Raw genomic sequence first — 8950 nt, 5'->3', positions numbered from 1 at the left:
TGTGGAATTACTTGAGTCAGCTAATCAGCAGCAAGCTGGTCAAGGAGAGCTAGAAAACAGGCAGGATTGAGGCTCTTGAGGACCAGGGTTGGCCACCCCTGGGCTAGAACGTCAAAGTTCTGAATTGATTGACATGTCCTAAGAGAAATAGACGTTCAATGAAACTAAGCACATAAACACAGCACCGTTTGCAGCAGTTTCTTTCGGTTTCGCGTAAATCATAGCGGTTCTTACTTGGAACCGAACTTCGGTGCCCAACCCAACTGGTTCCAGAACCCATTTCTTAAATGTTTACCACCAGCCTGATGTGTACATAGCTTTAGCATAGCTGCACCTCAACATCCAACACCTTAAAAGTCATGGGGATGTTTCCATTGGTGCTGTAACAATTGGTCTACTTGACTATGAAGTTTCTGAAAGTTATCAGAATCCTTCTCAGACAAGCTCATATATGTTTACAAACCTCATCAGAACCTCAAACAGTCAACATAACTTACCTCTGTTGCCTTATGCACATTCGAAGGAGACGGACAGCATGTACGACATGATGTGTTTAAGCAGTTTTCTGACTTCATTGTTGTGAATCAAGTGGGTCGTGCTTAGAGTGGAACCGTGTGATTGTTGTAGCTATCAAACACAGTTCAATGATACTGAGTTGCTATGAATCCACAAAGAAGTGATTATTGCTCCATTCGTCCACTACCAAACCACCTCCTGCTGCTGCTTGACAATAAACATCTTCATGTTCCCTGAAAGCTGAAAACATTCTAGCTTTTTCCTCATTCCCACCGAGCGTGTCACTCATGAAGCATGCATGAGCACATGCAACAGCAGGTTTCAGTTCCTGGTATTATCCTGCACCTTTGTATCGCCGCAATCAGCATCCTGATCATCTCCATTCTAAAGAGAAGACTTGCACTGACTAAAGTCGATGTCGTATTGGTTTTCTCCTCAATGCAGTAACATTTTTCAGAGCATCCTAAGACACACCTGTGCAGTAATCTTGCTGACTTATCAGTTTTCAGATATGCCACACCTGTGTGGTGGAAGGGTAGTGCTGACAGAGGAGGACTGCTCACGAACGCATACTTAGACAAATGTGTGAACAACCTTAGACAGAAAATAGGCTTTTGTGCTTTTAGAATAGAATAAGTGTTGTGTTCATAGTTTTCATAAATATAGATTTAAGCCCCAGTAGGAAGTTTAAAGTATTTTGTTCGCAAATCATCAAACTTCCTCTGAGGTGTGAAGCCTGAGCTGGACCTCAGACGGACAGACACAGCTCAGGTGATTAATGGCTTTACAGCGTTGGTTCAACGTAGCAGGACGGAGTCAAATTATTCAGCTGAGTGGATGTCACGATACCGGTCAAGAGCAAAGAAGCACACACCTTTCTGAACTGTTGTCTCTGCAACAACGTCAAGTGCAAAAGCTGCCTCAGACGGAGCAAAGGCCGACGCTGCTGTCGGAACACTAATTGACCTGCAGACTCCAACCGCCTGCAGCTCTAGTCCTGATTGCATGTTCTGTCAGGCAACTGTCAGTCCATCCTGCGAGGTGTCCTTTTCCTGATTGTAATTTATGGTTTTCGTGTCACTGATCCATCCGTCTGAAGTCTAACCTATGACTGCGTTGCTCCCTTTGTTTACTTTGGTGATTCACAATAGCGTCAATCCAAATCTTTCTAAGTCTTTCAGTAGATCTGTTCCTGAAAATGAGTGTTTTTAAACCAAGCTGAGGGTTCAGAGCCTCATGCAGATCTTTTATACCTCAATAATTGTTCTTCAGCTCTAAAGAAAAATGCTAACAATTTGACTTAATGTTACATTTTTTAAGTTATTTAATCACATATTCTAATCTATGCTGCACAAAAGTGCAAGAAGTTGCCATGTTTGACTTGGTTTTGTGGCATTTTTTTTATTCTGACGCAGAGTGCATTTTATTTTGAAAGGAATTTATATGAGCTGCTGTCAAACGTTAAGAAGTTAAAGCTGTTGTTTATTAAAAAAAATAACACTTATATATCAATTATTGTAAATATGTAAAAGTTACATCTAATAAATGAATCGCATTATGACCTGATAAAGTGTATTTTTCTAAAAGTGACGTTTCGTGGCTCTTGCTGCGTTTGGATCAAACTTTCGGGGTTAAAGGTTGCATACTTGTTTTTATATCTAAAACATGGCATAAATGTGATGCTATTGCCTCAGGTTTTACTTTTTTCCCTTCTTTTAATTAAGCTGTTTCAATATTTCTCATTAAGGAAAAAAAAAAAGAAAAAAACTCTTTCTGGCCGACTTTCAAAAGACAACCAGCGGACTGAGTAATTGCTCAAAAATATCAGGGAATAAACCGTGTGAACTATGTATTTATTCGTTTTCAAACCACAGGTGTTGTCAGAGATGAGTCATGCTTGTAGTGGAGAAAAAACCCGACAGAGATAAAGAGGTTGTGGTGCATCCAAACAGTGACCGATTTTAAAGAGGAGAAAAAGTGTCAGCCAAAGGAAAGAAAAAAGGCTTGTGCTGATGTTCTAATCCCGCTCTGCTGCGGCGGATGATTTGTCTGCCTCATGTCAGACGTGCAAACCACATTAAGGTGGGATGTTTTGTCCTGCTAGAGTTTTTAAAGAGTATTGATGTCTGGTAGATAAATGGATAAAGGGAAGAGAGGACACCATGAAATAGGAAGACGAAGGAATATTTGCAGGAAGTGCTTTAATAGCACTTTAATTTTAAAAAGGGGTGTTAAGTTATCGCGGTAATTGATTAAAAACTGGCAAATTATATCCCGTTTTTGCTTTTAATTGTGTTAATCTAATTTTAATCTATATATATTTTTTACAGTGGAAGGGATATTACTCAACAAAGTGTTGATTATCAGACATTAAATGAAGAAAAGAGCCTGATCAGGTCGCACAGTTACTTCAGTCATTCACTTTCTGTTTTTACGTCTGTTTTATTGTTGCTCTTTTTGTCTAATGTGTCTTATACCCTTACTTATGTTTATACATATGTCTCATTTGTTAAGCACCTTGTGTTCTTCAGCATGTTGATGGAAAGTGCTATAAAAATAACATGATTTTGATTGATAATGTTCAGTATGAAAGGTTTTTATTGCTTATACCACGATTATCTTCAAAATTACTACATATTTGATCAATAATAATACAGTATTCACTCGCATTTCTTTATTCTTTATATATTTTTTTCAGTCGTTTGCGGATTCGGGACGTCTCTGGTCCCTGAACTCCGGGAATAAAGTGGGATTTCTGTACTTTAATATAATAATTTTTAATTTTAATCATCTTTTCACAAATAGCGGACTATTTGATGCATGTTTATACATGTTGCTATGGTAACGGCTACAGAGTCTGCAGTGGCATTAGTGAAAAAACGATCATTTCAGAGGAAATCGTAGCTCTTACCGCCTATTTTTGTCCAGATGATAAAGCAAAAGATTGTTTCAAAGACAAAAAGTTTAAACTGTTTAACTCCTCCAGTGTCACCTCCTTGTGTCCCATCTCCTCCTTCTCATCCTCTCTTTCTCTCCTCTGCTGAATCCCAGTATTTAAAATGATCAAATCCCCAAACAAGTTTAAAAAAAAACTACTTTTTTCATAGTATATTGATCTTTTACTGTGCCATAGTGTCAGAAATTTAAATGAAAATACATCATTCATACATTCTTGTTCTTAGTTATTATTATTGATCAAAAACAGATTTATTAATTATGGGTCAGACTAACTAATCCTTAAAAAAATAATGACTGCTCAAATAATATAATGTTTTCTACATGAATGGGTGACTTTGTAAAACCTCCGGATTTAAAAAGCAGTCCACACATGCAGAGCTCTATGTTGAGTCATTTACACAAATATGATTGGATGAATTATTTATCTGTTCAGCATTCCCGCCCTATGTGCTAGCATGACATGTTTTTTAGATTGTGCATGCATAAAGAACCAAACAATACATCAAGGATGGAAGACTGGAAAATAATCTCCTCTCAAATGTTCTGCAGCTTGTAATTCAAAATCCATCTTTTTTTCTTTTTAAACAAAGACAACCTCATTAAAATAATAATTTCCTAAAGGAGAAAAAGCACGCTAATAGCATGGTTGGATTAACGAGTAATTGATTCCATGAGCATTTGAGGCTGGAGGTGATTTATTTTGGAACTTTATATCAAGCTAAAGTAAAATTAAGGATTGCTCTTGACTAAAGTATGAAGAAAACATGTTTTTATAGATGTAAAATACACTTTTTAAATTTCATTTGTGGGTATGTGTCTTTGGTGTTGCATGTAGAAAAGGAACGAGTCTGTCTGATAAAAAAAAAAAAACACTGACTCCAACCTCAGTTCATCTGTGCAGCTTTGATATGAATATTGCATCAGCTTCTTTGTGAGGAAAAGAACAGCTCTTCAGAAACTCAAGTGATTTTTGATGAAGTGAAGCAAAAAAAAAAAAAGATGGTGAAATTGACTTAAGTTAATTTAGCAACAAAAAAGCCAGATCTTGTTGGGTGATCATCCATATTGCATCATTAACATGTTGAGTAGGCAGAGTATGAGCAAACAACATATGTTAATCATACACTTGATGTATCACATGAATAAATCATCCGTAATGTTAGTTTGCGTCGGTAACTGGATGAACAGAGATTTAAATGTCACGTTGGCGATGATTTGTCGACTTTCATGGTCTGTTTGTGCAATTAAAGCTCTAATTAAGTAACGGCTAGCAATTTTCATGATCAATAACGATTATTCTGTCAATTCTTGAATGAAATGGGGCAAATATATTTTGTTAAATCACAGAAGTTAATTAGGTATCTGTCAGGAGATCGTTCAGAGCATCAATACTTCAAATGGTAGATGGTGAAACCCTGGAACTGAAGCAGAAGGAGGAGTTTTTGCTGCTATCTCTGAGTGCTAAAGGTGCTGATCTGGTGCTAAAAAATAAAAAAATAAGTCTGATTCTTTTTTACTTATTGATTTTGGAGTGCATTGAAATTCCAGGAGAGTTTTTGGGACCCCCAAACACACTCTGACTGTCCAGCAGTCCTACTTTTTTTCAGCTCTAGAACAAAGTTTGGCACAATCTATTCATTGAAAAGCTTGGTTTTTCGTTTTTTTTTTCTTGTAGTGAGGTGGTAATAAGTATTTACCTGTAAAAATACAGCTAATTCACAAAAAAGTTAGTTAGTTAGTAAAATAATGTGACCAATTCATGTCAAGTTAGCTGTTGGGTCCAAATTAACCCATTTTCAAACTTGAAAAAGGATAAATAATGACCCAAACACAATTATATACAAATGGGGGTGGGGGGGGGATATAGTGTTTTGTCTAAGATGCAACACTTGAAAACGCATCCAGCTTAAAGCTTTGCCCCCTTGAGTGTGGTCAGGTCAAAATTGACCCGTTTACAAGTGTGAAAATGGGTCAATTTTGGCCTGACCACGGGACAATTGGGGTCCTGAGTTGGGGGGGAGGTTGTCTAAGAAGCAGCACTTCAAAACAGATCCAGCAAAAAGCCCCCCCTCCAATTTGATTCCCAATTGTGTTGGGGTCAAAATGTGCCCCCCACCCCCTATTTTTGAAACATTATTAGTATCATTATTGACAAAAATGAAGGCATCACAAAAACAAGCTTCTTCTTTGCTACTGGTTTGCATTAGTAATAGCAATTCAGATACAATAACTGCTGCTTTAATATTAATAACAATAATAAACTCATTGAAATCATTTTATTTATAACCGTCTTCCACTCTGCCCCCCTCCCCATATATGTTTCAGCTCCACCACTGACTGAATCTCTTGAGGCAACATGAAATGTTTAGATCAAATCTGCACCCCAAGGCTTCATTAATGAGCCCCGCTATTCAAAAATAAACACCATAATACGTTGTTTGGAGGCTAAAAAAAATGCTTGAACCTCTGATTCATCTGTTGAATGAGACCAGAGTTGCCATGTTGGCCCCTCTTTCCAAGGACAGTCCTCTTTCAGTGCCATGTTTCACTCAAAACCGTCCTCTAAGCAGAGCCTGTTCATGTGATCACTTTACAGGCTAAAGAGGGATTCATGATGATGCTCCTCTCATTTATAGTCAGAATAGATGAATTTGTTGAAGCTCAGTCCTCACTTTACAGCAGTACAGTTTGAACTTGAGAGAAGTGCCCAATTTAGTGTGTTGAATGCATCCATTTAGCTGTTATTTTTGTCCAAAGGTGAAGTGTGGCAACCTTTTTTGAGGCCGATTTAAAAAACAAAGCAAGATTTGTGTGATTACTGAGCGTTTTACGGGAACTGAAGTCCAGTTTGCTTACATCATTTATGACAGGCATGTCCGACTTTAGATTTTAGGCTCCTTTCATGAATTAAAAATATATGTGGCCCACAGAACTTTGTAAAAAAAGGTGTGCATAGTTCCTGATTGTGGTTGGCTAAATCCCATTTTCTTATTGGACGACGACAGTCTGACATGAACATATTTAGATGTATTTGTTCTACAAGAGGAAATGAAAACTGTGACATTGCAATAAAGTGTTAATTAAACAGTTATTTCAAATTTGATGTAATTAAAATAGTTAAAAGACTTGGTTGACCCTGACCTACACCTCACCAAATCTAGCTCTCCTTGCAGAAAGTTTGGACAATCCTGATTTATGAGTTTTTTTAAATCATAATTTCCTGTAGAGATTATTTAATTAGTTTAACCCCTTCATGTCTATTGATGCAAATTTGCATCAAATCACTTCTGCTCCAAATTTACCTTAATTTAGCATCTACTTGAAAAGTACGGAGTCACTAAAGGGACATTAATGTAAAAAAATAAATACATTTAAAAAAAATTAAGGGAAAAAAAAATTTCTAAAAATTGAAGTAAAAAAAATGGTGGTTACTATCTGGTGCGCACCTGCACCAGTACAATTTAGAATCTTTTTTTTTTTTTCACTTTAATTAAAAAAAAATCTGATTAGTAACTGCTGAAAATAAACTACAAATGTGTCACAACAGATTAAATGCACAAAAAAATTCACACAAATTGCTCCAGGATTGTGAATAAAACTTAAGGATTAAAAAGCTATTGAATTTGCTAAACTTGATATCACAGCTGGAGGGACTGAAGTCAGTATTAACCACAGGTTGCAGTTTGTGGTTAAGTATGAGTTAAATGTGACACTGGCTTTGATTTAAGAAAAAAACGTGTTCTCTAATTTAAAAGCATGTAGTTTGCATTATTAAAAGGAAGAAAAAACAGGGTGTACTTCATTCTAATTTGTTCATGTCTTTAATAAAAAAAAGTGTTTTTCATTCAAACTTTTTTCATGAAAACTGTTGCAGTTAAAAGTTGAAAAGCCACGATTTGTCCGTGTCATAGTCTGTTTTGTTCATTTGTCTGCTTTCTTCTTACTTCATCCACAAACATTACAGAGCAAATCGTTGGGAAAGTACTAAATATTGACCATTATGAACTGTTTATTTTATTGTTTGTGGTGATGCAGAAAAAGAGTTTCAATAAAAATGATCCGCCGGTTCATCCTGAGCTTTGCCTTCATGTTGATGCTTGTGCAGGTGGAGAGGCAGGCAGGGACCGTCAATAACATACACGCGAACATCCAAGACCACAATAGAAGTTTCTCAGTAACTGACCATAAATACTCTTGAAAACATCAATATATTCATCATTGTTGAAACAAACTCCACAGAAATTTCTATTGTCCTAGCTACTCTTTACTTCTTCCCAGCCAGCAAGGCCAAGTGGGCCCATTATGGACCCACATTGGCGTAAGTGGACACTCAGTGGGTAGACTAGCTATGCTATCAATACGCTTGGTGAACAGTGGAGCTCTCTAGCACAATACAGCTGAACTTGCTAGCTTGATACAGCAGAACTTGCTATCTCGATACAGTGAAGCATGCTAGCACGATACAGCGGAACTTACTAGCTTGTTAAAGTGGAACTTGTGCGCTCAATACAGCAGAGCTCGCTAGCTCGCTGAAGAGAAAATCACTAGCATGCTACAGTGTAGCTCACTAGCATGCTACGGAGGAGCTCAGTAGCTTGCTACAATACAGCTCATTAGCATGCTACGGCTGAGCTTGCTAGCATGCTACAGCGGAGCTCATTAGCATGCTACAGCAGAGCTCATTAGCATGCTACAGTGGAGCTCATTATCATGCTACAGCAGAGCTCATTAGCATGCTACAGTGGAGCTCATTAGCATGCTACAGCGTAGCTCATTAGCATGCTACAGTGGAGCTCGTTAGCATGCTACAGCAGAGCTCATTAGCATGCTACAGTGGAGTTTATTAGCATGCTACAGTGGAGCTCACTAGAATGCTACGGCAGAGCTCACTAGAATGCTACAGAGGAGCTCGCTAGCATGCTACAGTGGAGCTCATCAGCATGTTACAGTGGAGCTCATTAGCATGCTACAGTGGAGCTCTCTAGCACAATACAGCTGAACTTGCTAGCTTGATACAGCGGAACTTGCTATCTCGATACAGTGAAGCATGCTAACACGATACAGCGGAACTTACTAGCTTGTTAAAGTGGAACTTGTGCGCTCAATACAGCAGAGCTCGCTAGCTCGCTGAAGAGAAAATCACTAGCATGCTACAGTGTAGCTCACTAGCATGCTACGGAGGAGCTCAGTAGCTTGCTACAATACAGCTCATTAGCATGCTACGGCTGAGCTTGCTAGCATGCTACAGCGGAGCTCATTAGCATGCTACAGCAGAGCTCATTAGCATGCTACAGTGGAGCTCATTAGCATGCTACAGCAGAGCTCATTAGCATGCTACAGCGTAGCTCATTAGCATGCTACAGTGGAGCTCGTTAGCATGCTACAGCAGAGCTCATTAGCATGTTACAGTGGAGCTCATTAGCATGCTACAGTGGAGCTCACTAGCATGCTACATTGGAGCTCATTAGCATGCTAC

This window comes from Oryzias melastigma, linkage group LG8, assembly GCF_002922805.2.
Source record: "Oryzias melastigma strain HK-1 linkage group LG8, ASM292280v2, whole genome shotgun sequence".
Taxonomy (NCBI): domain Eukaryota; kingdom Metazoa; phylum Chordata; class Actinopteri; order Beloniformes; family Adrianichthyidae; genus Oryzias; species Oryzias melastigma.
Note: the sequence above shows the minus strand (reverse complement) of the source record.